Source organism: Equus quagga, chromosome 15 (genome assembly GCF_021613505.1).
Source record: "Equus quagga isolate Etosha38 chromosome 15, UCLA_HA_Equagga_1.0, whole genome shotgun sequence".
Lineage (NCBI taxonomy): Eukaryota > Metazoa > Chordata > Mammalia > Perissodactyla > Equidae > Equus > Equus quagga.
The window spans coordinates 16,411,353-16,420,995 of NC_060281.1; positions in this window are offsets into that span (position 1 = coordinate 16,411,353).

Here is a 9,643-nt window from a genome sequence, read left to right on the forward strand (position 1 = left end):
TGATGAAATCTAATATCCAATCCTGATAAAACTCTTAGCAAACCAAGAATAGAAAGGGAGTTTCTCAATTTGATAACAGGAAGGTATACACAAATGTAAAGCTAACATCATGCTTAATAGTAAAAGACTGAATGTTTTCCTTATAAGATCAGAATAAAGGCAAAGATGTCCACTCTCATCATCTCCATTAAACATTGTACTGGTTATGGCCAGTGAATCAGATAAGACAAACAAAAGGCATCCAATTGGAAATGAAGGAGTAAAACTATCCTTGTGCACAGAAGAAATGATAGACATGATCATCAATCTAGAAGTAGACACACATGACACGGACACTTGATTTTGACAGTGGTTGAGAGGCACCACAATGGAGAAAGAATCATCTTGTCAACAAATAGTGCTGGAAAAATTGATATCCATATGTTAAAAAAAGAAAAAACAACTTTGAGCCAGACTTTGCACTGCATCCAACAAGAAACCCCAAATCTATGAGAGACCTAAAAAAAGAAGGCAGAAGACATTCAGAAGAAAACATAACATCTTTGAGGCTTTTGGTTAAGCAAAGATTTCTTAAGTACAATGTCAAAACAATCTATAAAGGAACAAAATGATGACTGGACTTCATCAAAATGAAAAAATTCTGTTTTTCAAAAACACTGTTAAGAGAATGAAGAGGCAAGGCCCGCCCCAATGGCCTAGTGGTTAAGTTTGGTTTGCTCTGCTTCAGCTGCCCAGGTTCAGTTCCTGGACATGGACACACACCACTGTCTGTCGGTGGCCATGCTGTTACAGTGACTCACATACAAAAAAACAAAAATAAAAAATAAAGAGGAAGATTGGCAACAGATGTTAGCTCAGGGCAAATCTTTCTCAGCAAAAGAAAAAAAAGAGAGAGAATGAGAAGGCAAGTCAAGGATTGTGAGAAATTGTATACAAAGGATCCATCGAGAAAAGAATTTGTATGGGGAATATATGATGACTCTTATCAGTATTGATAAGAGATATGAGATTGATAATCATTATTATCAATAATGATAAAACAAGCAACCCAATAAAAATGGGCAAAAGACTTGAACAGAGACGTCACAAAACACTATGTACAGATAGCAAATAAGAATATGAAAAGATGTTCAACATTATTAGTCATTACAGAAATGCAAATTAAAACCACTATGAGATACCACTACACAAGTATTAGAATGACCAAAATTAAAAAGATTGACTATACAGAGTGTTAGTGAAGTTGTGGAGGAACTGGATCCATAATACATCCCTCCTGGGAATATAAAATGGTGCAATTGTTTTAGAAAACATGTCTGCAGATTTCTTAAGAAGTTATATCTTAAGTTATATCTACTATATGATCCAGCCTTTCCATTTCTATATACCCAAGAGAAAAGAAAACATATCTCCATTCAAAGACTTGTACATGAGCAACCATAGCAGGTTTATTTGTAATAGCCAAAACCTAGAAATAATTGAAACGTTCACTCATATGTGACTGGATAAACAAATTATAGTATATGCATATAAAGAAGTATTACTTAGCAAATAAAAGGAATCTACTATCGATATATCCAACAATATTGATGAATCTTAAAAGAATTAGGCAGAGTGAAGAAGACAGACATCGAAGTGTACATACTGTGTAATTATATGTGTATACAACTAGAAAATGCAAACTGCAGTGACAGAAAGCCGATCAGATTTCAACCTCTTCATTTAGAAAATGAGTATAATCGTTACATGTACCTCATAAGGATATTTGGTAAAATTTGATGATATAGGTAAGCATTTAAAATATCATAGTGTTGGTTGCAGGGTGATGTCAGCAAATGGCGTCATCGGAATTTCCAGCACTCATCCCCCCACCCAAAAACATCATTTTGCACAAGAATCTGCACATGAAAATAACTTCACAAGAGCCAAGGCTTCCAGGAGAGGAATTGCATGATCTAGGTGAAGCACAAAAATAAGAAAAGACTCAGGAAAGAGGCATACTACCTCATTTTCTTCCCTCAAACCTGAGCAGCTCCCCATGGAGAGAAATACCCTTCCTACAGGAGAAGTAGAGTGAAGTGAGCACCTGACTTCACCACAGACCTTAGAACCAGCACAGGCCAACTCCTGTAGCTCTAGGGGGCTCCGTGTGGGCTCCTGCAAACCCAGGCCCCAAGCTTACCTGGGTGCCTACAAGCTTCAGAGGTCCCAGGCAGCTTCCTCAGCTCCAGGCAGCTTCCTCAGCTCCAGGCTCCCAGTGGGCCCCCATGAACCTAGCTGCTGATGTACCCCAGCATCTGCCTACTTCCACAGCCCCAAGCAGCTCTTAGAGTTCCAGGATCCTGTCAGGCTTTTGTGAACATAGGCTCCTGACCCACCTTGGCACCAGCCAACTCCCATGGCACCAAGCTTCCAGCAGGCTCCCACGAACCCAGGCTCCCAACTCACCCCATCTCCAGCTGTCTCCCAAGGCCCTGGGCAGCTCCTGTGGCACCAGGCGCCCCATCAGCCTGGGCTCCAGGCTTTGCCTTGTCTTCAGGGAGTTCACACTGTCTTTGTCTTCAGAGAGTTTACATTCTAGTGGGATCTGGTCTCTCTTGTTCACTTCATAGCTGTATTCCCAGCACCTGAAAACATGTTTCACATATAGGAGCATTTCAATAAATATTGGCGGAATAAATGAATTATATCAATGAATAGGCCAACAAATAAATAAACAAGATATTGTATACTGTGTCATAAAGAAAAACAAAACAGGAACATGTAACAGAAAAAAAGAAAAGGTGAGCTATTTAAATATCATTCTCTCTTTGGAGATGTCAGGAGCAATACTGGGCTACATAACTTCACATGCAGGATGCGTATACTCCATTCAGACTCCAGCTACCTCATCTCATTGCCATACCACATAGTAAAACTGAGATAATCTAGAATTAGCGGCAAAGGTGAAGGTTAAATTTTAAGTTTACTTCTGAATTTTGTGGAGATTAACGTAATATGTAGGCATGGAGTGAAACTATGGCAAGTCCAAAATTGGATTAAATATGTAAAACATAGAAAATTTTTTCCTGATTTAGTAAAATTATTTAAATGAAAAATTTCCCTAAAAACATAAAATTAAGCCTATTGAGTTTTATTTTTTTTAAACTGTCTTGAAAAAAGATAAATTACATAAATATGTAAATACTAGACTGGAAATACATAATTATATGAATACTAGACTATATAAATAGTAGACAGTACAATCAACATTTAGAATAACAAGATATTTTTGTCTGTAGAAGCAAACTACGTCTCTTATTTTCAACTAAACTATATCTTATGGTTTCAAAACACAGTGAAGAAGGATGGTCAAATCATTGTATCTTCTACTGTGGACTTCCAGGTCAAAAGCTAACTTTTATTATATCTGTAGAGTTAAATATTGTTTGGAGAAGAAATAAGAACAGAAATAGACAGTGCCTGCAAAATTAAAAAGCAAATCTATTCATCATACACTTAAAGAAGCAAATCTACACAAATGAATCCACAAAATATTCAAGAGAAGTTGCCTAAAAATGCATCATGTGATGCTTCCAGTGATGTAAAAACAATCAGAAAGAGTCAGACAATATCACCTCTGGCAGAAAACAACATAAGAAAAAAACATATATTGGTAACACTACAATGATTCATGGTTTTTTGATGTTTTTATCACATATACAATATTCTATACCGTCAGTCAACATATTCAATATTTTATGCATTAAATTTTTAGTTAAATATGTTAAATAAAAGTTAGAATTTTATGGACTGTAAACTTACAGTCAGTGCTGATAATTGTATTTATAAATGAAATAAAAGCCTTTATTGCTATTTTCATTTTGAAAGCAGAGAGAGGCTGGCAAAGTAATTTCTGCTGGAATTATTCAGATCCAGAATGGAGGAAGAGAAAAGTAGAAGAAGCTCTTTCATTCTAGTGTAGTCAATAATTGAGAGCTAAACGATTCCATTAAAAGCTGAAAAACTCACCAGGAAAATAGTAAATAAAACATGATTAAGGGCACTATAAAAGTATAAGTACAAAGGTAACTACTAAAAAGAAAAGTAAAGGGGCCAGCCCCATGGCTGAGTGGGTAAGTTTGGGGTTCTTCTTAGGTGGCCGGGGTTTCGCAGGTCCGGATCCTTGACGTGGATATGGCACTGCTCACCAGGCCACATTGAGATGGCGTCCCACATGCCACAACTAGAAGGACCCACAACTAAAAACATACAACGGTGTACCAGGGGGCTTTGGGGAGAAAAAGGAAAAACAAAATCTTAAAAAAAAGAAGTAAAAACCTGAAGCCACAATATTTTTGTAAAAAGGGCAAAGCAAATACATCATATAAAGAAACAAAGCAAATATAATGCAATGCACATAATAATTATAAGGTAAAACTATATGATAGAGTTGAAAAACAAATCAGTCATATCAATAAATATGAAAGAGCTTAAATCAATTACTTTACAAAAATTTCAATTTGGCACAAAACAGAACCCAAATATATGCTTTATAAAAGAGTGATTCAGAAAGATAATTTACCAAAGGAAAGTTATAAACACCTATGCACCAAATAACATCAAGGCCACCTTATGAAAACTGTAGGAGATGCAAGGAGACATAAATGGGAACATACCAACAACAGGACACTAACACACCACTCCCAGTTCAAGAAAGATCAAGTGGATAAAAAATAAATAAGAATATAGAAGACAGAAAAGATTCACCAAGACAAGAATAGCAATTATACTTTCAAGTACACAAAACATATTTAAAGATTGATTATATATTAGATCACAGAAAAATGTCAAGCTCCATAAAACAGAAATATAAAAAATACTTTATCATTATGCAATGAAACCATAAATTATGAACAAAATCAAACTCAAAAAGGCCTTTCTACCTGGAAATTCTAAAACCCTCTATTAAACAAGTTGTGGGTGACAAGGGAAATACAAATTACAGAATATCTATAAAAATAATGGTAATAAAAATATTATCTATCTGAATTTGTGGAATGCCCTTAAAGCAGTGACAAGAAAATTCATTGCCTTAAACATTTTAGTGAAAAAATGAAAATAAATAATCCCAATTCAAAAATCTGGAAAAAGAACAGTAGAGTGGGGCCAGCCCAGTGTCCCAGTTGTTAAGTTTTATAAATACTAAGTACAATTTAATATTGTCTAATTTTTTCTTTTTAAAATATGGACTGTCATTTTGTTAGCCAATGCAGAGGACAGCAGACAAACATATGGCCAAAGTTAGGCACTCTGCTTTTGTGGCCCGGGTTTGGTTCCTGGGTACAGACCTACATCACACATCTGTCAGTGGCCATGCTGTGGCAGCAGCTCACATATAAAAAGAGAAAGATTGGCAGTGAATGTTAGCTCAAGGCGAATCTTCCTCAGAAACAAAAAAAAGAGAAAATCTAAAGGAAAGGAAAGAAGAAAATACTAGTCATAAAACAGAAATTAATGAAATAGAGAACAGAAAATCAGAAGATATAATTAATAAATCAAAATTCTGTGTTTTATAATTTAAAAAATAGACAAATTATTAGCTAGCTTAATAAAGAAAAAAAAATAAAACCAAAAATTTATCAAATAAGATGACAAGGGAGAAATAGCTAGTAAAATAGAAAAGAGAGAGAGAGAAATATTAAAACCTCTATGCAAATACGTTTAGATACCTAGAGAAAAGAACAATTTCTTAGGGAAATAGAATTCACACAGAATGACCCTATTAGAGATAGAAAGATTAAACTGGCCACTGACTATATAGAAAAAACTATCAAGGAACTATCACCTCTCAAAGAAAAAGTATGTGTGTGTGTACACAATCTGATAAATAAATGGACAAAGCACATAAATATATTAAAATTGGTTGCTAAACATATGAAAAGATTTTCAACTACACTTATAATAAAAGCAATGGAAATTAAAACTACACTGAAATAGCATTTTTACCTCTCAGACTAAAAAAATAAAAAAAAAATTACACTCTGGTACAGTTTTTATGGAGGGGAATTTGACAATATCTACCAAAACTACATGTGCATTTACCCTTTAACCCAACAATCCTTCTAGGATTCATCTTTAAATCATTTCTAGGAATTTCATATTCTTCTCACGACAACATGAAAATACATATGTGCAATGTTATTTATTGAAATAATTTTGTAACTGCAAAATATTGGAAATAACATATTGCCCATAAATAAACAGTTGGTTGAATAAACTATAGTGCATTCACACAACGTAGTACTATGCATTTTTTCAAAAGAATGAGGATCTTTATGAACTAATATGGAGTACTTTCCAGGTATATTGTTAAAAATAAAAAAGAGCAAAATGCAAAAGCATTTTTACAGTATTCTATGTGCAAAAAAGAACGGCAAATACAAAAATACACATGTACTTATACATTTATAGAAAATGTACATGCAACATAGGAAGAGTATACCAGAAACCAATGAGATTGTTTATCTACATTGGTTGAGCAAGAATTGGCTAGGCATGATGGAAGGTGTCAAAGGAGTGGGAGAAAATAGAGGGAGTGCTAATTCTCTGACTATTCCTTTTTGCATAGTTTTAGAGTGTGAACTATGTTAATGTCTCACATATTCTTTAAAATAAAATATAATCAACAAGAGTGGGGAGGAAAATCCAGAAATGGAATAGAAACAAAAACAAATTAAACTATATTTCAAATACATAAAATAATCATCATAAAGGGTGAAAAAAAGAACCAATTCAACTAATATTTGAATGCCATATTTGGACTGTCTTCTATATTTATATAAACAAATGCTCCACTTTAGTAGATAAGGTTTTGATTTTTTTGTTTGTTTTTAACATAGACACATGGGTTAGTAGTTCCGAAACTACTATGTATCCTATGATTGAATAAATAAATAAATACATTATGAATAATGGAGCCAGATCTCTCACTGTTGGAGAAAGGCTTTACGCACATGGAAAGGAGGAATGCACAAATAAACCTTGTGTTGTTGTTTTTGAATTGGAGGTATTGGTAGGAATTTATGGTTTTTAACAGAGTTGGAATGAGTTTCTAGGGAAATATCAGTGAGCAAAGCAGAAGGAATTCCTGCCCTTATGGATGGATAATCTTTGAAACTGGGAGATAAGGACATAAGGGTTTCCAGCCACTAGGGTCACAAACCATTCTTTGGGATGGTAAAAATTATTTATAAAATGTAATGCCAAAGGGAGAAATGCAGTCTTACCACTTTTTAATGATACCCATTGTGGCTCTGAGCTAAAGAAAATTCCAAAAAACAAAAATTCATATTGGCTGCCTCCTTAGCCCTGCAACATTGGCAGCCAGCATCAAAGACAGTGGTAGCTGAGTGCCCATTGGAGGCGTCAGCCAAAGGCAAACTCATCTTTGATATCTGGAGCTATTGGCAACATGCTCACTGAGAGTTCCCAGTCATCAGAGTCCTTAGCATCCCAGATCTGTGAAAGAGACTGGAGGAGAAGAGTAAGAAAAGAACAGATGCCATGTGGGAGGTGACAAGATCTGTTAGTTAATCTTTTAGAAAATCCCTCAGGGCCTAGGGGCAGTGAGTAGTTAATTGGGTGAAAAGTTTAGAGTTTATGGCTCTTTCAATTGAAGGTAGAGGGGAACACTATCTCTACCTGTTACACATATAAATGCACACGCACACATGAAGACAACTAATGGGAACTACCTTAAAACCCAAACCCAAGGAAATCTATGAAAAAGCTACTAGAACTAATAAGCAAGTTTAGCAAGGTCACACGATTACAGGGCAGAGGGGGGAGCAATTTGCATACAGAGGAACAGGTTAAGATTACCATGGATTTCTCAGCAGAATCCATGCAACAACCTAGTCCTCCTAACTCTCAGGCATTTTCAGCACTGCTCCTTTTAACTCAGCACACTGCTAATTTCTGATTTTACTTGAGTACTCAGGAGTACCTGTAGTGTTTCTGTCAATAATGGAGATGTGCTTTTCCATGCACTCTCCAACACATGTAGACTCGAAACCTGCAAGCTTTCTTCTATTCCTAATTTGCCCTCCATACCAAACTCATCATCAACACTGTTTTTTTATCTCTTCCCATCCCACTCTTTTGTGCAATTGTCTAGTGCTTTAAAATTAATATGGGAAATTGTAATCACGCTCTTATTTTTCCTATCACCAATTTCTCAGCTCTGCAAATCACCCTGCATAATGCCATTAGGTAGCCTTCATGAGGTAATATTTGATCACATACTTTCACAACTCTCTAAACATCAATGAAATTACTTTCCCACATTATACAAGCAAGCAAATCTTCTTAGACTTCTATACAAAATTTCCCCAAGATTTTCAACAGTCTGTTATTCTGACTTAAATATACCTTGTGATACATTGATTTGTCTGTTTCTGCTCTCCAACCAATTATAAAAAACTCTTTTTTCTTTCTGATCAAGTCATACACATTTTTCTAAGTGGTTCAAATGTCACTCTACCATTTAGTTTTTACCTGAATAATATCAACTCACAGAACTCCCAATTACTGTGTACATTTTCTATTTCAACTACTTAGCACTAAACTACCCTACCTGGTAATGTTCATATATATGTATCTTTCTCACAGTATTATAAGTCTTAGAGGAAAGAGATGGTATGTTCTTTTCTCTGCATTCCCTAAGAATCTAGGCCAGGTCAATATTTATTCACTCAACGAATATTTACAGGCTCCCACCTATGTCACTGGTATTGTGCTAGGCTTTGGAGACATGGCAATAACCAAGAGAGACATAGTGAATTTCTCAAACACATGTTCGCTGACAGTATCTATCACTACAGCATTCAAGTTGCTATCATTCTGACATCATCTATGGGAAGAGGTAATAATTATAGGTATGGTGTCTCCAAGAATGAAAAATATAATATTCACAGTAAATTATAGGATCATAATAAATTATTTTGCACCAGAAAAAAGAACATATTGTACCAAGCAATTCTATAAAAAGGTGGCTGGCAATTTTGTGGATATAGGCATCTGAAATACTAAATTAGTAATTTAAGTAAGATATGGTGAAAACATGAATATAACAGTGAGAAAGAGAGATCCAGGGAAGTATTTCCTAAACATTCAGAAAGGCAAACTGTCAGGAGGGAACTTTGATTGAAAGCAGCCGTAAGAGTAAAGCAGTGTAGGATGACTTCTAAATTCCAAGATTTTTTCAGTCAGTGATACTCAAACTGTAATAGCAGTAAAGGAGAACTAAAATAACTTCTATGCATTGGTCACTTAAAATTTTAACATTGCTAAGGGAAAAACAGCTTCAGCCCCATGAAAAATGGCAGTTTGTTGTAGTTACGCTTGAGCCTAGGTGAATCTCCAGGGTTGGAATGAGAAATTTCAAGCTTCTTTGCACTGCTATGGAGAACCAGCATGCGATGAATGTTAATCTTTGGTTTGATACCTTCTGACTCAACCAGTCCTCTAGGTAATGAGTTAATTTATTCCTTTAAAACTTGAAAACAATTAAGCACCTATTACTCATCCGCCCTCTGTGAAGAGAAGCAACACGCCTTCAACCACACCCTAAAAGACCTGCTGAGCTTGAAGCCAGCAGCCT